Here is a 22,594-nt window from a genome sequence, read left to right as displayed (position 1 = left end):
TGGTGCACTTTTCGATCTATGAGTTAGTATTTTGTCAATCCCTCGTTCTATTGATCACATCATCTTGCCCTGAAAAGCGAGATTGTTCCCGAGCTTAATAACATATCGGTGGTTCGTGATTTTCCGAATATCTTCTCGGAAGTATTACCAAGTTGTTTCCTGACTATTATGATAGAGCTCGTGATCAAGTTGGTTTCTTTATAAGCTATCTTCTCCAAGAATCCGTGTTGGATACCCCAAGCTAGTTAGTTAAGCTAAAACAACAACTTGGAGAGTTGGAAGATAAAAGCTTCGCCTAAACTCAGCTCGATTAAAAGGGATATCCTTCTGTTGTGTGAGTCTGAAGAAATATGATATTTTCATCGGTTGATTCGTGTGATCAACTGTTGCATATATTATCTTGTTCAATTTTGATTTCAGCATGGGCTATTTTCAAATCAAACTCAGAACCAAAGATTCTCGTAGCGGTGTCTTACTCAGGGTTTTCCTTGAGCCTACACTATTGTATTCTTTGATCTGACCAATGCTATTATCTTGCTCACATAGTTGTGGAAATTCATCTACATGGGTATCTTGATGAATTGTTGTTGAGCCCATCGGCAACATTCTCATTTGTTCCATGATCAATGTTGGACATTAAGCTAGTGCTGGAAACTTTGTAGACATTGTCTTCGTGTCTCGTGCACAAGGTATATGTTAGGTGTAAGAAGTGACTTCCTCTAATTCATGTGCATCTGATGCAAGTTGTCGCCGTGAATTCGAGAAAAGTTAATTTGTTTTCTTCGGAATCATCTCAAGTTAGTCATGCACGTGCGAAGTATTCTATGGTCTGAGAGATTAGCTACCTCCATTCCATATGTATCTCCTAGCACACCAAGCCACTGATTGATTTGTTCAAGGAAAAGAAGTTAAGTGCCATTCCTGAAGGTACCAGACGGACTTGCACATGGCTTCGTTATCCGCAATGATGGTTCCCATCCAGAACTCGGTAGTGTTTTGTTGTAAGACTTTTCATGTGTTCACAGTTGTCTTGGGCAGTGTGTTCACGTGGGTCTTGCGATCCAGCTCATGTTTTGGAGTTGTCTTCCGTAGTTCATTTCTTGAGAATCACGCAACGTTATCTCGTCGATTTGTGTTGCAAACTTTCTTTTTGGACATGATGAGTCTGAAGCATCATGTCACCAACCGGAGCTGAATCTCAGGCAGTTATAATGGATAGAATTTTCCCTAAGAATTATAATATTGGTCTCTATGTAACCCGGTAAAGTGATGTAATGGCTAACACATCTAGCCGAAAGACTTGATATTATAATATCTTGTATAAGCAATCTTAGCCATCTCCCCGTGAGGTTTTGTATGACTTATTTTGGGAGTTGTTCCTTATGGACTTCCTTTGATGCCCGAATTCCGACCTATACTTGATGTGCTAGATATCAAGCATGATCTATAACTGGGTTGTGCTAGTACATCAAGGGGAACATTAGAAGCGGAGTGCTAAATGTCTCTCGGTCGATCAACCAAATTTCGTTCCCTTGGCACAACTAAGGTGAAATCTGAGGAAGTGTTGTCTTCCCTTGCATCTGCATCCTCCATCACTGTTCATCATGGTAGTATGTTGTGTCACCAGGATCCTTGGCACGGATCTTGGTAAACTTTCATGAATATGGAAATGCTCAAGTTCTTGAGAGCACGCTCAGACACTAGGTTATATCCTCGGTAATACTTGGAATGTGCCTTCCGTTCGCCGAGTTGTGCTATAACTCTAGTTTCTTTCCAACTGAGTATGCCATTTTTTCAATTCCTCCAATAATTAATTGTGAATTGCCTTACCCTGGTATGAAGAGTTTCAATGATCTTAGGATCAAAAGTAATTCTTTTTACCACTTGAGGGGAATAACTCTAAGAGTCACCTTCCTAAGGTGCCCCGTTGTGGTATGAAGGGCAACCTAATCCTCGCTACTTTGAAACCTCGTCACCATCTGACTTAAGCATGGATTTGTTGCCTACCAATTGAACCTCTGTCATATGTCTCATTTCCTTGTCCGTGTTAGGTGTGTTGTGTCTCAGCTCAAGGGACGTTCCTACATCTCATTCTATGAGTTGATCTTGATTTGCTCGATCTTCGAGGAGATCGAATCTTATGTCGTCTCTCTGTTTTTTTGTCGTCAAGCTAGATGAAGTCCTCAAGGACAAAGATGTCAAGATCAACATGGTACGATGAATCAACATCCTCTAGAGAAGGAAATGGATCGTGAAGATTGTGATAGTTTAGTCTCCCCTCTTCCTCCTCCCGACTACGCCTGAATCTCAGGACGAGATTCTTGTTTAGTGGGGGTGAGTTGTCATAGCCCTAGATTATAGCTTGTAGTTAGTTGCATCAGTGAGCATTCATGCATGCATTCAAATCAACTTAATACAATGGGGATGATCTACAATTGGGAAGTGATCAAAACCCCAATGATTTGATAAATTGACAACAAGGCAATAAAAATTAATACCTTAAAAGGGACTAAGAAAATGTTCCAAATACTTGGCAAAATAGTGACATAAAATAAATTTGTCAAACCAAAATTTTAAGTCACAGAAACATTTTTGGAATGGAATTATTTTGATTCCTTCTATTTTAAAGTTTCAAAAATGTTGAAACTTTTATGTGACATTGGATATTGTTATCTTTGTCACATAATAACATTTTAGGGTTTTATTTTTTTGGTCAAACAATTTATTTTAAAACCTAAATCTAAAGGCCAAAAGGAAATAAAAAAAAGAAAATAGAAAAGAAGAGAGAGAGAGAGCTACCTGTCGCCCCTCCAGGCCCAGTCCACCAGGGGCGAGGAGGTCATCTTCCTCCTATGCCAGGAGGACGGACAGAGCCGTGGCGAGCTCCTCGTCGTGCCTCGCCACCTCCTGCTTCCACCTCCTCCCTGCGTGCCTGCCTCGCCTCCTCTCCCTTATGTTCGCACCGCTAAGCCGCCCCCGCCCCCTCTGCCTCATCTTCTTCCTCCCCTCCATCACTCTCTCGCCCTGTCTCGCCATGGCCGAGCTTGGCCCAAGCAGGCCGCCGCTGTCCACGCAGCCCCGACCTCCCCTCGCCTCTCCGAGAAGCTCAGGAGATCAATCGCGACGTCCCGGACCTTCCCGTCGAGAGAATCGAGCCGAAGCCTCTGAATCAAGCGGCCACCGTCGTCGTCTTCACCTCCGACCGTCGGACCTCTTCCGTCGATTCGGTCCCTCCGGCGCACCCCCGAGCCCTCCAACAACACCATCGGAACCGTCGTGAGCTCGTCATCATTTCCCCTCTCACCCCACGCTCTTCCGTTTCCCATAGCCTCCATCCCCACCATGGCCGAGATCCCCTCGCCGCCGTTACCGTCGTTGCCATCGCTATGGTCCGCCACCGACGCATTTGAGCCCTGGAATGAGCTCCTGGAGCTCTGTGGATAATGTCAAGCCCCTCACGTTCCCATCCCGTGCCCTGCAGCCACCACCCGCACAAGGCCGAGCTCCGGCCGCCGCCTCTGCCATCGTTGTCATCACCTCCGGCCACCCCAGTGCCTCAAACCCGTCGGAATGGACGCGGCGCTCTACCAGCTTCCTGTAGAACCCAACCGCGCCCGATTTGGTGCCCTGTAGCGCCGTTTAGGTCGTCGCCGGCGACCACCCTCTGGTGGGGGCCGACGTGGCCACCTTAACCCGCCTCTAATCAGGCCTTAGTGCCACTGCCAGAGGGCCCCACGCCTGGTCAAACCCCATTTAGGGGCTGGTTAGCGCGGGGTTAGCCCCTGGGTCACTGACCAGTGGGCCCCACTGGTCAGGGTTTGACCTGGACCGGCTGGTTGACCTGCTGGCGCAGGGATGACATCAGCCTGACGCAGAAATTGATTTCCTATTATAAAATAAATCCAGGAAATTGCGAAAACTTGTAAAAATCATAGAAATTAAAATATAACTTGGATGAAAAAAAATTATATATGAAAAAGTATCAGAAAAATCCAAGGAATCTGATTATGGCATTTTCATGCATGTTTAAAAAAGTTAGCAACACCAAATAGGCAAAATGATGAATAGGGTAAATTTAATAAATAGTTTGGAGTTGGAATTTGATACTTATTTGAATTCCACTTCAATTGTTATGACCAAACATTGGTCAATGCAAATCAGTACCTCAAAATACTAACTCCATGCATGTTGGAACAATTTGTTATGAGCATCAAGTCGAATCAATTAAAAGGGTACTTGGAAAGATACCCGGCTTGAAGTGATGTTTGGATCCTAATTCAAACCAACTTCAACTTAAGAAATGATAACCACATTAGCCCTGCCACTTTTCATTTCATGACTTGAGCATGCATCATAGTGTTGCATTTCCGTGAAGTAATGTTGTTCTTTCTTGTTTGCCGATGTTGTTCCCCCTCGCTAAACGATGTTTCCGACGATATGATCGTTGACATTGATGAAGACTCATTGCTATCTTCAGACGTGTCAGGCAAGCAAACCCCCCTTGAGCATATTGAAATAAACCCACTCTCTCGCTCCTGCTCTCTTTTACTGCATTAGGACAAACACGATTCAACCGTACATGTTATCGGTAGTTGAACCCATTCCTCTGCATGACCTGATTTTGTCAGAGTAAATAGTTGAAACCATTTAGCATGAGTAGCAACTGCTTGAGCCTTGATGTGCTTACTCATCCATGCTTGTTTACAATGCCTGCTATGCTAAGAGTCGTGTCGGGTCTGATCCATCTGGATGATGAATCGGAATGGTTGTGTTCATGTCCTACAGTGTGAGAGTAGAAGTGTGAATCCGATTTGGTAAAGGTAACGATGAGAGGCCATGTAGGAGTACATGGCGGGTTGTCTCATTGGGACCGTCCTTAAGAACTGAGTTCTGTGTGTGTTATCCAAGACAAGATACTACCACACATTGGGATACTTAATTGACCCTCTCGTCTTATTAATCGCCTAGATCTCTGTCCAGGAGTTGCAATTAGTTTCTGGTGTTTGTAGGAAAAGTGTTGGCGGCCGTGTTTAGCTCTGCCCGACGGGGTAGGCTTCACTACGGTAGATACACAGTGGCACGGTGTACCAAGTGGCACACGGATGGTGGGCTTGGGAACCCTGCGCGCATCGTTTGGGGCCATAGAGGAAACCTCGGCCGGACTTCCTTGCGGGTTCAGTCTCAAATAGGCGATAAACCTGGACTAGGGTCTTGTGTGGTTAACGGTCGTGGCCGACACCCACGCCAGTGCTTCCGCTTGAAGGTTGCCAAGATGCATGACGTGCATATGGTGCTAAGTGGTGGGAGCATGCATGACCTGCAGGGTGTTGTAATCTGTTCGAATAGCCGCGTCCTCGGATATGGACTACTTGGAAACATTACGTGGTACATAGACAATTTAAATGGATACTCTAAAACATGCAAGATAAGTGTGAGTGCTATGGAAGGCCTTCTCGTAGGGAGACGAGAGTGGATCCATAGTGGTGTATTGAGTTGGTGAATATGTGGACTCGTGTGCGCTATCCCACCTCAAAGAAAGAACTTGTAGTCGTAGTACAGGTTAGCCAAGAGTCAAAGCTGGCTTGCTGCAATCAAACCCCACAATCCTTTCATTGAAACATGATGCATATGTAGATAGTTCTGATGTAAGACTTGCTGAGTACCTTTGTACTCACGGTTGCTTTATTTATGTTTTTGCAGAGAAGACTTAGACTCATTAAAAGGTTCTACGCGATGCGTTCGATGTTGACCGGAATAGCTCAGGAATCCAAGACAGAGGTCTGGCTCCTTTGGTAGGGTCGTATGGACCGCTTGTTGTTTGTATGACTTGAGTGTCGGGTCACGAGACCCCTGTTTGTAATATCATACAGTGTTGACTCTTATGACTCTTTAATAAATGCTTGAGTCATAGAGTTATGTTGTGATGCCATGTTGTATCTACACATATGGTGCATAATGTGTGTATGTTTGAAATGCATTATATGTGTGGGATTGGACACCTAGTTGTTTGCCTTTAGTAGTACTCTTTACAGGGAAATGCCTCTTTGTGATTCCATCGAGCCTTGGTAGTTTGCTACTGCTCGGAACACATTGATTGACCGGCATGTCTCCTTCTTTTCTGCTGTGTCTGTCCCCCAGGGGAAATGTCACGCGGTGTAATGGAGTCCTTGTAGCTTGCTACGACTCGTCTACACACGCTGATGACCGACACCTGCTTTGCTAGGTTATGTATGCATGTCCCTGTACGGATGTACCGCTTGGGTTTATAACTGGTCATGTCGACCCGGGTTCTTTGTCGTTTGAACGCTAGCAACATATTCATATACGTGAGCCAAAAGACGCAAACGGTCCCGGCCAAGGTAAGGTGGCATCCGTGGAGTTTACCGTGCGTGAGGCCGCAAAGTGATGTGATGTGTTACAGGCTGGGTTCTTATGATTTAGGATCGGGGTCCCGACAGGGCCCGTGAGGCTGAGAGGCAGAGAAACAAAGAAAGGGCTCATGCGGCCAAGGCAGCAGAGAAGCTGGTGATGGAAAAGGAAAATATACACATTGTACTGAGTAGATTTATGTTATTGTATCCTAAAATTCTCATCGCAGCAAGTTGTATCTTAAAATTCGCAGCAAGTTGTATCTTAATTTGAACATGTTGATCTTTTCCACCTCGCTTTCCCGCCATTTTTTCCACGCCATTTTTTCCTACCACTTTTTTCCTGCAATTTTATCCCCTTCCGAGTTCCCGCCTATTCTGCTCTTCGGCACCTATAAAAAACCCCTCCACACTAAGGTGGGTAAGGAGTGTAGTCTAGTATTTTACTCTCGTCGAGATGTCCCATTATCCTTTTGATCACAGTTTTCACTCTGGTATGTCACGATGTCTCTTGGGCTTACCTAGCAATTTCAAGATAGACAATAGAATAGTTTCATGGGACGAACTCGTTAGTAGTGACACACTACTGAATGAGCTTGCTCACGCATTACCTAGGAGCGGGTGGCCTCCAAGGACCTCTGAGGAGATACGGAAAGAACTTATCAGGTTGAATGGAAGATGGAAGAAGAAAGGCCAACACCTATATGGTGGAGTAAAACATCATTCTTTATGGATGGACGACAGCGAGGATGAAGACGATATCTTCATGCCGACTACCAAGGCCAAGAGTACTGCATCCTCGAAGGACAAGAGATCTGCATCGACGAAGGCCAAGACTAGCGCATCGTCGAAGGGAAAGAGCTGTGCATCGTCGAAGGATGACAATGACTTTATGTAGTTTCTGTATGATGATGCATCTTAATTTCAACAGTTTAATGTATCTTATTTTATGTATGTTATTTTCAATAGAAAAAATGCTTCAAAATAAACTTAGAACTTTTATTTGATCATACTACATAGATGTCTCGTACATACATCTAAAAGTTGGAAACTGACATAGATAGATACAATAGTTCGCACACATAGATAGACGAATCGCCCTATGCGACGACAGCCAACTCGACTTTCCCGATCACTGGAAGGTGATAAGCGATTAGGGGGTCGGTGTTCACAACGACAACGACCGTACTGCCCCTCTTATTCGTGTGTCTGCGACTCATGCATAGGTGGTGGAGTCTGCAATCCATATTGAGATGATGATTCAAAATTATAGGTGTATGGTTGTGGCTGGGAAAGGATATAAGATGGGCCAATATCTTGATGTAGACCGAACTGTCTCATGACATGGTCGGGATTGTATGGTTCAACATACCACAAATGTAGTAAATTGCAGCGAGCCATCCAGAAGCCACTATCTCTCACGCAATCCACTCGGATGTGTTGCGAACCAAATACCATGTTAATGTGTAGCTCAGTCCATGGGTTCCATGTGATTAGTGAGTCATCAAGAAGCTGAGACTGATCAAGTTATATGGGGTAACAACTTTTCACAATTTCTAGAGACCATTTTTCCGATCGAGCGTCCACCGGCTGGACATAATTACAACACCCTCACCATTGTCGTACAGGGTTACCGGAACTAATATCTGGGGTCGTCCTATAGGTAAGTATTCCCATGACCATAACTATAGAAACTCGTACGAGATACAAATTAATGGAGCTTTAGCTGTGAATTAAGATTTTTGAGTGTCATCACACAACCTTGTGTATGTGTGAGAAAGGATAGCAGAACCAAAGTTGTATATTGGATCCTCGGGTAATGGTTCGTCCACTATCTTCGCGACAAAGCAGATGAGACCAGGGAGAATTACCTGACAGCGAGAATTACGAAACATCACACCAAATAGCCACAGCAAATACGCAAACAAGTGTCTCTTCCTCGTCTCAAGATCGGTGTAGCTATATAACTCTTGGAAGTTAATAAAAATCCAGTTGAGTGGGACACCCCGAGGCGGACTAGAACGATCTGATATGGGCATTGTAAGCCCAAGATGGACCGAGACATCATTTGGCCAAGTTGCAAAAACTCGTGGAGGTACCACGCTCACCTATAATTTGTAAAGCTCTGATCATTGACACATCTTTGAGCGTAGGTGCAAGCTCTCCATAGCGAAAGTAAAAGGTGTGGGTCTCAGGTCTCCATCGATTAACGAGGCATGTCAAAAGCGATGGGTCGGAAGTAAAAGTGACTGGACGAGTTGCAAGGTTAGCAAAACCAAGGAGTCCATAAGCCTGAAGGTGTTGAAGGAAACAATTGTGTATTGTCCATCTGTTCTTTACGGTTCGAAGCTTGAAGGTGTGAGGAGGATTTTCATGATTCGGGTTTAAGAAAAGGTGCAATGGTGGTGGGTGTCGTGAAACCCCTCCAAAAGGTGTGGCATTTCGGCCATAACCTGCAATCACAATTAAATGAAATTAAATATCTTAAGATTACATCACGATTAAATGGAATTAAATATCCGAAGATTACATCATGATGAAATGAAATTAAATATCCAAAGATTACATCATGATTAAATGAATTAATTATCCAAACATTACATCACGATTAAATGAAATTAAATATCTAAGATTACGTCACTATTAAATGAAATGAAATTGCATAGCATTATTAAATATCATGTGGTGTTGTTGTTACAATACGGGCATTCCCTACGCGAGTGCCCATGGCACATGCAAACGCGACAACCCCTTGGTTCTCCCAACTGGCTATGGTCCATGTCATTGCCATGATGCCTAGACTAACGTCGTCCCTTGGTGGTTTTCATAAACTCGGGATCAGAAACCCATTTGGACCCATCTAGACACAATAGCTTATAGTGCATATCAATGCCCAAGCCCAGAACTCACCATTCCAGGTGTTGTATAAATTGTGCATGTTCAAGTACGGCGACACGTATGGTTTGACACTGATTTTTTGATATGCAACTACCCAGAGTATGTGACTGCAAGGGTATCTGTAACATCCCAGAACCAATGCTCCAGAAGATTTCCCGTTTATCCCATTGTCGTCGTGTGATTTATTTGGTTGTCGCACTCTATTGGAAATATGCCCTAGAAGCAATTATAAAATAGTTATTATTATATTTCCTTGTTCAAGATAATCATTTATTATCCATGCTATAATTGTATTGAATGGAAACTCAGATACATGTGTGTATACATAACAACACACTATCCCTAGTAAGCCTCTAGTTTACTAGCTCGTTGATCAAAGATGGTAAGGTTACCTAGCCATAGACAAGTGTTGTCACTTGATAACGGGGTCTCATCATTAGGAGAATGATGTGATGGACAAGACCCAAACTATGAATGTAGCATGTGATCGTGTTGTTTTATTGCTACTGTTTTTCTACATGTCAAGTATATGTTCCTATGACCATGAGATCATGTAACTCACTCACACTGGAAGAATACCTTGTGTGTATCAAACATTGCAACACAACTAGGTGACTATAAAGGTGCTCTATAGGTATCTCCGAAGGTGTCCGTTGAGTTAGCATGGATCAAGACTGGGATTTGTTACTCCGTATGATGGAGAGGTATCTCGGGGCCCACTCGGTAATACAACATCACAACAAGCCTTGCAAGCATTGTGACTAAAGAGTTAGCCACATGATCTTCTATTATGGAATGAGTAAAGAGACTTGCCGGTAACGAGATTCAAATAGGTATGGAGATACCGATGATCGAATATCGGGCAAGTAACATACCGAAGGAGAAAGGGAATGTTATACGGGATTAACTAAATCCTTGGCATAGAGGTTCAACCAATTAAGATCTTCGTAGAATATGTAGGATCCAATATGGACATCCAGGTCCTGATATTAGATATTTACCGGAGAGTGTCTCGGTCATGTCTACATAGTTCTCGAACCCGCAGGGTCTGCACACCTATGGTTCGGTGACATTTAGGTATAGTTGAATTATTGATGTTGGTAACCGAATATTGTTTGAAATCCCTCAAGAGATCCCGGAAGTCACGAGGAGTTCCACAAGGGTCTGGAGACGAATATTGATATATAGGAAGTATCCATTTGGCTTCCGAAAATATGTCAGGCATTACCGGTAAAGTACGGGGACTGATGAATGGGTTCCGGAGTTCCACCGGGAGGGGTCACCCACCAGGGAGGGGACCAAACAGGACCAAGGGTGGCGCACCAGCCACTAGTTGGCTGGTGGCCAGCCCAAGAGTTCCTATTCGGTGGAAGTGGAGAAGGAAAAGAGAGGTGCGGGCAAACCAAATTGGAGAGGAGTTCTCCTCCTGCAAACCGACATGGAGGAGGACTCCTCCCTCCTCCTTGCGCTGGCCGAACCTTAGGGCAAGTCCCTAGGGCGCCACCCCTCCCGTCCCTCCTATATATAGTGGAGGGCAGAGAGGCTTTTTGTGCCTCAAGCCACGACGCAACCCTCTCTCCCTCCACTACCTCGTGACACCCCATAGCTAGTTCGGTACGGTACGACGAAGCCCTATCGGAGTAGCTCCACCATTATCACCATCACACAATCGTGCTGCCGGAGAATTCAGCTACCTCTTCGTCTCTCTTGTTGGATCAAGAAGGCGGAGATTGTCATCTAGCTGTACATGTGCTGAACACGGAGGCCTCGTCCGTTCGACGCTAGATCGTGATTGGATCACGGGTTGGCTTGCGATTTGGATCACGAAGACGTTAGACTACATCAACTGTGTTTCTTAACGCGTCCCACTTAGCGATCTACAAGTATATGTGGATCCGATCTCCCATTGATGTCTACTACACAACCTTCTTCTTGTAGACTCATGTTGGGCCTCCAAGCGCAGAGTTTTGTAGGATAATAGCAAGTTTCCCTCAAGTGGATGACCTAAGGTTTATCAATCCATGGGAGGCGCAGGATGAAGATGGTCTCTCTCAAGCAACTCGACAATCAAATAACAAAGAGTCTCTTGTGTCCCCAACACACCCAACACAATGGTAAATTGTATAGGTGAACTAGTTCGGCAAAGAGATGGTGATACAAGTGTAATATGGATGGTGGATATAGATTTTTGTAATCTGAAAATATAAAAACAGCAAGGTAACAAATAGTAAATAGCGAGCAAAACCTTGTATAAATGTTTGGAAACAAGGCCTAGGGTCCATCCTTTCACTAGTGCAAGTTCTCCCAACAATACTAACATAGTTGAATCATATATAAATCCCTCACGTGCGAGAAAGAGTTCACTCCAAAGTCACAAATAGCGGAGAACAAACAAAGAAATTATTGTACGGTACGGAACCACCTCAAAGTTATCTTTTTCGATCAATCTTATGAGCTATCCCTATAAATGTCATGAACAGCCCTAGAGTTTGTACTAAAATAACACCTTAAGATACACACCGTACAAAACCCTAATGTCACCTAGATACTCCAATGTCACCACAAGTACCCATGGGCTTGATTATACGATATGCATCACAAAATTTCAGATTCATCATGTTCAATCCAACACAAAGACCTTCAAAGAGTGCCCCAAAGTTTCTACCGGAGAGTCAAGACGACAACATGTGCCAACCCATATGCATAGATTCCCAAGGTCACGGAGCCCGCAAGTTGACCACCAAAATGTACATCCAGTGGATCAATAGAACACCCCATTGTAACCACGGATAGCCCATCGCAAGACATGCATCAAGTGTTCTCAAATCCTTAAAGACTTAATACGATAAGGAAACTTCAAAAGGAAAACTCAATTCATCACAAGAAGATAGAGAGGGGAAAACACCATACGATTCATCTATATTAATAAAGCTTGCGATACATCAAGATTGTGCCATCTCAAGAACACGAGAGAGAGAGAGAGATCAAACACATAGCTACTGGTACATACCCTCAGCCCCGAGGGTGAACTACTCTCTCTTCATCATGGAGACCGTTGGGATGATGAAGATGGCCTCCGGTGATGGTTTCCCCCTCCGGCAGGGTGCCGGAACGGGCTCCCGATTGTTTTTTCGTGGCTTTGGAGGCTCGTAGCGGTGGAATTCCTGATCTCGGTTCCTTTCTGGAGGTTTCTTGCTTTATAGGAATTTTTGGCATCGGTTTCACGTCAAGGCGGTGCCCGAGGGGCCCATAAGACACGGGGCGCGCCCTATTGAGCGCCCCTAGCTTGTGGCCAGGTGGTGGGCCCCCTCCGGTTGATTATTTCGGCAGTATTTTATATATTTTCCAAACATATTCTTTGCAAATTTTTAGCTCATTCCGAGAACTTATATTTCGGCACAGAAACAACACCACTTATATATACGTTGGAGACGTATGAGCACCACCAAGCTTAATTACTGCTCGTCCTCGAGTTGGTAAATGATAAAAAAATTATGAAGTGTGAATGCTAGCCAGTGCACAAGTTTGATCAATGATACTTCCAATCACTTTTTCTTGCATCAGTATAAACCATAAACAATAACTCATCTTATAAAGCTTCTCATGATGAAGTAACAAGCTATTCACATGTTAAAGTATAGACCATAAAGTTTCTTGAAAATTAACAAACTATGCTTTTAGTCACCAAACAATTGCAATTCATCTTATTTTCAGGAAGGGTCTATGTAAGAGCTTTTGATTTAGCAAATTCCACATACTCAACTATCATATAGTCTTCCATGATTGCTAACACTCAAAGCATATTTTTGAGAGCAAATGGCATCCGTCAAACACAGGGAAAGATAGGGGCTTAAAGTTTCGCCTCCCAACTTATTTATCATCTAGATAATTCTCAACAATAATAATTCATGATCAAATATATTTGAATGTCCATATATGCTTGGTTCTTTCCCCACCACAGGATGCTTGCCAAGAGAAAAAGGCGAAATATAGGAAGTTGTGAAGATCACCATGACTCTTGTATAAAGGTAAGTACTAGAAAGTAAAAGATAGGCCCTTCGCAGAGGGAACCATTGATTTGCAGAGGTGCCAGAACTCAAGCTTTTAAAATAGAGACGGATAATAGTTTTGAGCGGTATGCTTTCATTGTGAACATAACAACTGAGAGATCTCGGTATCTTCCATGCTAGATACATTATAGGTGGTTCCCAAACAGAATGGTAAATTTTTTACTCCCCCTCCACCAATCAATCACACTCCACAGCGAGCCGAATCCACGGGTACCGTCCATACAAACAACAATCCTGTGGGAGTTTTGTTTCATTATATTTTGATTTGATTGTTTTGAGAATGAGACTGGGCATCTCGAATACCAGCCACTTTCTCGTGAATGATAGTGAATCAACACATATAGTGAGAATAACTCACCTAGCATGGAAGATACTGACAACCCCTAGTCACTATATTGAGCAATTCGGGCATACAAAACATAATATTATTTGAAGGTATAGAGTTTGGCACATTCAAATTTACTTGGAACGACAGGTAAATACCGCATATATATGGTGGACTCATATGGAACAACTTTGGGTTTAAGGGTGTTTGGATGCACAAGTAGTATTTCTACTTGGTGCAGAAGTTTTGGCTAGTATGAGGTGGAAGCAAGCACCACATGTTGGAGGATCCATAATAATATAACTTCTATACAAATACCCAATCATAACTCATTACGTTGTCTTCCTTGTCCAACTTCGAGTAATTTTCTCAAGTTTGAAAATAAGAAATGGGTATTCACAATCATAGAAGATTTCCAACATAGTATATTTATATGTGAAATCTCTCTTCCTTCAATATTCTTTCATGATTTGTTCAAGTGACCAATACGGTGTTTGCCAACTTTCAATAAATTTTACCACCTATACTTCTTATATGTGAAGTTATTACTCCCCATGGCATAAGCATATAAAACATATATAATCTTAGATTTATGATATTCAATTCATTCAACCGTTTACTCATAGTATATAAGTGAAGCACGAGAGTAAATGACAAAACTACTCCAAAACATATAAGTGAAGATCAATGAGTAGTCAAATAATCATGTAGCTATGTGAGGACTTTCTATCTCTCTCTCAATAAATATTTTCATATCTGAATATTTTATTTAAACATCAAGCAAAAGAAAAATAACACTCCAAGAATAGGACGCATCATGTGAATGAATAAAAAATTTGGGCTCAAAATAGGCTAACCGATAATTGTTGATGATAAGAGCTGAGATGCATAGCATCCCCAAGCTTAGATTCTTGAGAATTCTTGAAATATTTACTTGGGGTGCCTTGCGAATCCCCAAGCTTGAGCTTTTGTATCTCATTCAATCCTCTCATATCATGGTTTCACCTATTCTAAAAAACTTCATTCACACAAAACTCGAAAAGAACTCGTGAGATAAGTTAGTACACATAAGAATAAATCAACACTTAAGGTACTGACAAGACAAGTTGCACAATAATTTTCGAACATCATCTACTGTTTACTATCATTTCCATAATTTATATCTACCAATATAGGCTATCAAACTATAGGATAAGAAGATAACAAAACTATGACAGCAATCTGTCCCAACAAAACAGTATGTAGAAATTTATTAAACCAGTGTACTTATGTAACTCAAACAATTATGAAAAACTACTACATTCTATAAAATTTATATGAAAACACCATGTACAAATTTCATAAACTTTTCATGTTTCAGTAAAATATGAAAATTCAAACACTACGGCACCACTTTCTGTTTTTACACAGCACCAATCAAAGCATGCAATGCAAGCATCCTAATGCAATTCTTGGAAATTTTTATTGAAAAACAAGATTATAAATAACACCTAACAGAGAACAAAAAAATAAAATGACGCTCCAAGCAAAACTCATATTGTGTGATGAATAAAAATATAGCTCCAAGTAAGGTATACCGATAATGTTGGAGACGAAAGAGGGGATGCCTTCCAGGGCATTCCCAAGCTTAGACGCTTGAGTATTCCTTAGAAATTACCTTGGGAGTGCCTTGTGAATCCCCAAGATTAGGTTCTTGTCACTCCTTATCCTCCTAATATCAGTGTCTCACCCAAAATATGAAAACTTGATTCACACAAAACTTAATGAAACATTGTGAGAAGGGTTAGTGTAATATAGATAGATCATTCACTTAGGTACTGTCAAGACAAGATTCATAACTGTTGTCACATGATAACTATTGTATTCTATCATTCCTATAATTTATATCACTAAATATAAGTTATGGGAACACTAAAACAAGCAAACTATGCGTGCAAAACAGAATCTGTCAAAAACAGAATAGTCTATGAAGATTTGTACTGTAACCATACTTCGTTGTCTTAGAAAATTGTGAAAAAAATTAGGAAAGACTGAATAATTTGTATATCAATACTGTGTAAAAATTTCAGAAGCTTTTGACGCTCCAGTAAAATCACATAATTCATCTACTAGATGCAAAACTTTCTGTTTATGAACAGAATCAAACAAACAAGTTTCCACACTATCCCAAAGGCTTTACTTTGCACTTTATTGAAATAAAATACACAAAACATGATTACTACAATATATTAATCATGTGAACACATCAAAATAGAAAGTAAAAGTGTTGGGATGTCTCCCAACAAGCGCTTTTCTTTAATGCCTTTTAGCTAGGCATGATGATTTCAATGATGCTCATATAAAAATAATAATTGAAACATGCAAAAGAGCATCATGAATCTCATGACAAGCACATTTAAGTCTAACCCACTTCCTATGCATAGGTATTCTGTGAGCAAAAAATTTATGGGAGCAACAATCAATTAGCATAGGAAGGCAAAATAAGCACAACTTCACAACTTTGAACACATAGGGAGGAAACTTGATATTATTGCAATTCCTACAAGCATATGTTCCTCCCTTATAATAATTTTCAGTAGCATCATGAAGGAATTCAACAATATAACTATCACATACAAAATTATTTTCATGATCTACAAGCATAGAAAATTTATCACTCTCCACATAAGCAAACTTCTTCTGATTCATAATAGTGGGAGCAAACTCAACCAAATAACTATCATGAGATACTTGATTGACATAACGACTTTGAATATTAAAATCATGATGAAAAGTTTCATGGTTACTATAACTCTTTATAGCATACATGTCATCATCTTAATCCTCATAGATAGGAGGCACGTCATCATCATAATAAATTTGCTCATCAAAACTTGGGGGACTAAAAATATAATCTTCATCAAACATAGCATCCCCAAGCTTGTAGCTTTGCATATCATTAGCATCATAAATATTAAAGGAATTCATAGTAACAACATTGCAATCATGCTAATCATACAAAGGTTTAGTGAGTAACATTTTAATAACTTCTTCTTCTAACACTTGAGCACAATTTTACTTTCCATCATTTTCACGAAAGACATTATAAAGATGAAGCATATGAGGCAAACTCAACTCCATTTTTTATAGTTTTTGTTTATAAAACCAGACTAGTAAAAAACAAGAAACTAATAGATTTAATTTCAAGATCTAAAGATATACCTTCAAGCACTCACCTCCCCGGCAACGGCGCTAGAAAAGAGCTTGATGTCTACTACCCAATCTTCTTGCTGTAGACTCGTGTTGGGCCTCCAAGCGTAGAGTTTTGTAGGACAATAGCAAGTTTCCCTCAAGTTAATGACCTAAGATTTATCAATCCGTGGGAGGCGTAGGATGAAGATGGTCTCTCTCAAGCAACCCTGCAATCAAATAACAAAGAGTCTCTTGTGTCCCCAACACACCCAATACAATGGTAAATTGTATAGGTGCACTAGTTCGGCGAAGAGATGGTGATACAAGTGTAATATGGATGGTAGATATAGGCTTTTGTAATCTGAAAATATAAAAACAGCAAGGTAAAAAATAGTAAACAGCGAGCAAAATGTTGTATAAATGCTTGGAAACAAGGCCTAGGGTCCATACTTTCACTAGTGCAAGTTCTCCCAACAATACTAACATAGTTGAATCATATATAAATCCCTCATGTGCGAGAAAGAGTTCACTCCAAAGTCACAAATAGCGGAGAACAAACGGAGAAATTATTGTAGGATATGGAACCACCTCAAAGTTATCTTTTCCGATCAATCTTATGAGCTATCCCTGTAAGTGTCACGAACAGCCCTAGAGTTCGTACTAAAATAACACCTTACGATACACATCAACCAAAACCCTAATGTCACCTAGATACTCCAATGTCACCACAACTACCCATGGGCTTGATTATACGATATGCATCACACAACATGAGATTCATCATGTTCGATCCAACACAAAGAACTTCAAAGAGTTCCCAAAGTTTCTACCGGAGAGTCAAGACGACAACATGTGCCAACCCCTATGCATAGATTCCCAAGGTCACAAAACCCGCAAGTTGACTACCAAAATGTACATCAAGTGGATCAATAGAACACCCCATTGTCATGGATATCCCATAGCAATACATGCATCAAGTGTTCTCAAATCCATAAAGACTCAATCCGATAAGAAAACTTCAAAGGGAAAACTCAATTCATCGCAAGAAGACAGAGAGGGGAAAACTCCATATGATTCATCTATATTAATAAAGCTCACAATACATCAAGATCGTGCCATCTCAAGAACACGAGAGAGACAGAGAGAGATCAAACACATAGCTACTTCTACATACCCTCAACCCCGAGGGTGAACTACTCCCTCCTCGTCATGGGGACTGTCGGGATGATGAAGATGGCCTCCGGTGATGCTTTCCCCCTCTCGTAGGGTGCGGAAACAGGCTCCCGGTTGGTTTTCCGTGGCTCTGGAGGTATCCGGAGGCGGAAATCCCGATCTCGGTTTCTCTCTGGAGGTTTCTTGATTTATAGGAACTTTTGGCATCGGTTTCACGTCAAGGCGGTGCCCGAGGGACCCACAAGAAAAGGGGCGCGCGCCCTGGCTTGTGGCCAGGTGGTGGACCCCCTATGGTTGATTCTTTCGCCAGTATTTTTTATATTTTCCAAAAATGTTCTCCGTAAATTCTCATCTCATCCCGAGAACTTTTATTTATGCACAAAAACAACACCACGGTAGTTTTGTTGAAAACAACGTCAGTCCGGGTTAGTTCTAATCAAATCATACCAAAATCATGTAAAATTATTGTAAACATGGCATAAATACTTCATAAATTATAGATACATTGGAGACTTATCACTCTTATTGTAGATGTTCATCACCATGGATAGGTCTTTCGTGTGCGTAGGAATATTTTTTCCCATGCAACGTTTCCAAACAGTGGCATAATGAGCTAGGTCTATGCATACATGACATCTCGAGTAGAACAAAAAAGAGTTTGTGGGTGTTGATATTCACATTGCTGCCCTCCTTAGCCTTTTCTTGATTCTATGGTATTGTTGAATGAAGTGGTGTGGACCAACATTACTCGTACGCTTACGAGAGACCGGTTCCATCGACTAACATGCAACTTGTTGCATAAAGATGGCTGGCGGGTGTCTGTTTCTCCAACTTTAGTTGAATCAGTTTTGACTGAGGCAGTCCTTAGAGAAGGTTAAATAGCAACTTGTGTATTGTTGTTGTGGTTTTGCATAAGTAATATGCGATCATGCTAGATACCCATAGTAGCGACGTAAAACATGCAACAACAAATTAGAGGACGTCTAACTTATTTTTGCAGGGTATGATTTGATATGATATGGCCAAAGAGATGCTATGATATATTTGATGTATGAGATGATCATGCTGTAATAGTTAAATATCGACTTGCATGTCGATGCCACGACAATGTGCAGGAGCCATAGGGTTGTCTTTAATTATTTTGCGCTTTGTGATGCTTTGCTTTATTGCTAGTTCAGTAGTTTAAGTAGCAATAACATAGTTAGCGCGCCAACCTCGATGGAAGCACAATGATGGAGATCATGTGTGGCGCCGGTGACGATGGAGATCATGTCGGTCCTTTCAAGATGGAGATCAAAACGACAAGTTCATGGCCATATCATGTCACTTATGATTTGCATGTGATGTTAATCCTTTTATGCGCCTAATTTTCTTAGGATGACGGTAGCATTATAAGGTAATCCCTCACTAGAATTTCAAGATAAAATTGTGTTCTCCCCGAGTGTGCATCATTACGAAAGTTCGTCGTTTCGAGACACCACATGATGATCGGGTGTGATAAACTCTACATTCACATACAACGGGTGCAAAACAGTTGCACACTTGGAACACCCGGGTTAAACTTGATGATCCTAGCATGTACAGTCATGGACTCGGAACACAAGAGACCGAAAAGTCGAACATGAGTCATATAGTAGATATGATCAACATAGAGATGTTCACCATTGAAGCTGACACAACTCACATGATGATCAGACTTGAGTTAGTGAATTTGCATCATGTGACACTCAGATGACTAGAGGGATGTCAATTTGAGTGGGAGTTTATTAGTAATATGATTAACTAAACTCAATTATCTTGAACATAGTCTAAGTAATCTTTGTAAATTTATGTTGTAGATCAATGGCTCGCATAGTAGCAACCCTGAATTTTAATGCGTTCCTAGAGAAAGCTAAGCTGAAAGATGATGGAAGAAACTTTGTTGACTGGGGCCATAATATGAGGCTTATCCTCACGGCTGCTCAAAAGCAATATGTCATTGATGCGCCGCGAGGTGATGCACCACCCCAACCGGCGACCTAGATGTTATGAATGCCTGGCAGTCGCATCAGGATGACTACTCATTAGTTTAATGTGTAGTTTTGTATGGCTTAGAACCGGGACTTCAAAGACGTTTTGAACGGCATGGACCATATGAGATATTCCAGGAGTTGAAGTTTATCTTTGAGAATAATGCCCGGATCGAGAGGTATGAAACCTCCGATAAGTTCTATGCTTGCAAAATGGAGGAGAACGGGTCTGTCAGTGAACATGTGCTCAGAATGTCTGGGTACTCTAACAGTCTGGTTGAGCTGGGAATTCCTCTCCCGTCAGAGGCTATCACTGACAGAGTTCTTCAATCACTACCACCTAGCTATAAAGACTTTGTGTTGAACTACAACATGCAACGGATGAATAAATCACTTGCCGAGCTTTTTGCGATGCTGAAAGTCGCTGAGTTAGAAATCCAGAAAGAACATCAAGTGTTGATGGTGAAAAGACCACCAATTTCAAGAAAAAACGGCAAGGGCAAGAAGGGTAACTCCAAGAAGAGTGGAAAAGCAGTTGCCCCTCCGACGAATAAACCCAAGGCTGGACCCAGGCCGGAAACTGAGTGTTATCATTGCTAGGGGACTGGTCACTGGAAGCGGAACTGCCCCAAATATCTGGCCAATAAGAAGGCGGCCAACGCCAAACAAGGTATATTTGATATACATGTTATTGATGTCTACCACACCAACTCTCATTGTAGTGCTTGGTTATTTGATACCGGCTCGGTTGCTCACATTTGCAACTCAAAGCAACAACTATGGAATAGATGAAGGTTGGCGAAGGACGAAGTGACGATGCGTGTGGGAAATGGTTCCAAGGTTGACGCGGTCGCCGTCGGCACGCTCTCACTTCATTTACCGCCGATATTAGTGATGAACCAAAATAATTGTTATTTAGTTCCTACGTTAAGCATGAACATTATATCTGGATCTTGTTTATTGCGAGACGGTTACTCACTTAAGTCAAAGAATAATGGTTGTTCTATTTATATGAGTAATATCTTTTATGGTCATGCACTCAATGTGAGGGGTTTGTTCATGTTGAATCTCGATACTCATGATACTCATATCCATAACATTGAAACCAAAAGATGTAGAGTTGATAATGATAATGCCACTTTCTTGTGGCACTGCCGCTTAGGTCATATTGGTATAAAATGTATAATGGAGCATGCAAGTGACTTGTTGGAGATCATATATATTGATGTATGCGGGCCAATGAGCATACAGGCGCGCGGTGGTTATCGTTATTTTCTCACCTTCACAGATGATTTGAGTAGATGTGGTTACATTTACTTAATGAAGCACAAGTCTAAAACGTTTGAAAAGTTCAAGAAATTTCAGAGCGAAGTTGGAAATCATCATAACAACAAGATCAAATTCCTACGATCTGATCGAGGAGGTGAGTATCTGAGTTATGAGTTTGGTACTCACTTAAGACAGTGTGGAATTGTTTCACAGTTGACACCGCCTGGAACACGACAGCATAATGGTGTGTCCGAACGTCGTGATCGTACTTTATTAGATATGGTGCATTCTATGATGTCTCTTATCGATTTGCTGTTATCGTTTTGGGGCTATGCATTAGAGACACATGCATTCACTTTAAATAGGGCAGCATCAAAATCCGTTGAGACGACACCATATGAACTGTGGTATGACAAGAATCCAAAGTTGTCATTTCTTAAAGTTTGGGGATGTGATGCTTATGTCAAAAAGCTTCAACCTGAAAAGCTGGAACCCAAAGCGGAAAAGTGCGTCTTCATGGGATACCCAAAAGAGACAGTTGAGTACATCTTCAATCTCAGATTCGAAGGCAAAGTGTGTGTCGCTAAGAACGGAGCATTTCTTGAGAATGAGTTTCTCTTGAAAGAATTGAGTGGGAGGAAGATAAAACTTGATGAGGTTATAGAACCTCTACTTCCACCAAAGAATAGCACATCACAGAAAGACGTTTTTGTGGAACCTACGACAGTTGAAGAGGAAGCTAATGATGATGATCATGAAACTTCAGATCAAGTTGCTATCAAACCTCGTAGGTCGACAAGGGCACGTACTACTCCTGAGTGGTACAACAACCATGTCTTATCAATCAAGTTGTTAGATAACGATGTACCTAAGAGCTATGGAGAAGCAATGGTGGTCCTGGATTCCAACAAATGGTTAGGGGCCATGAAATTCGAGATAGGATCCATGTATGAAAACAAAGTATGGACTTTGGAAGTATTACCAGAAGGGCGAAAGGCTATTCAGAATAAATGGACCTTTAAGAAGAAGACGAACACGGACGGTAATATCACCGTCTATAAAGCTCGACTTGTGGCAAAGGGTTTTTCAAGAGTTAACGGAGTTGACTACGATGAGACTTTCTCATCCGTAGCGATGCTTAAATATGTCAGAATCATGTTAGCAATTGCTGCATTTTTCGATTATGAAATTTGGCAGATGGATGTCAAAACAATGTTCCTTAATGGTTTCCTTAAGGAAGAGTTGTATATGATGCAACCGAAAGGTTTTGTCGATCCAGAGAATCCTGACAAAGTATGCAAACTCCACCAA

This window comes from Hordeum vulgare, chromosome 7H, assembly GCF_904849725.1.
Source record: "Hordeum vulgare subsp. vulgare chromosome 7H, MorexV3_pseudomolecules_assembly, whole genome shotgun sequence".
NCBI lineage: Eukaryota > Viridiplantae > Streptophyta > Magnoliopsida > Poales > Poaceae > Hordeum > Hordeum vulgare.
The sequence above is the reverse complement of the archived record's forward strand: the minus strand, read 5'-3'. Positions refer to the sequence as shown.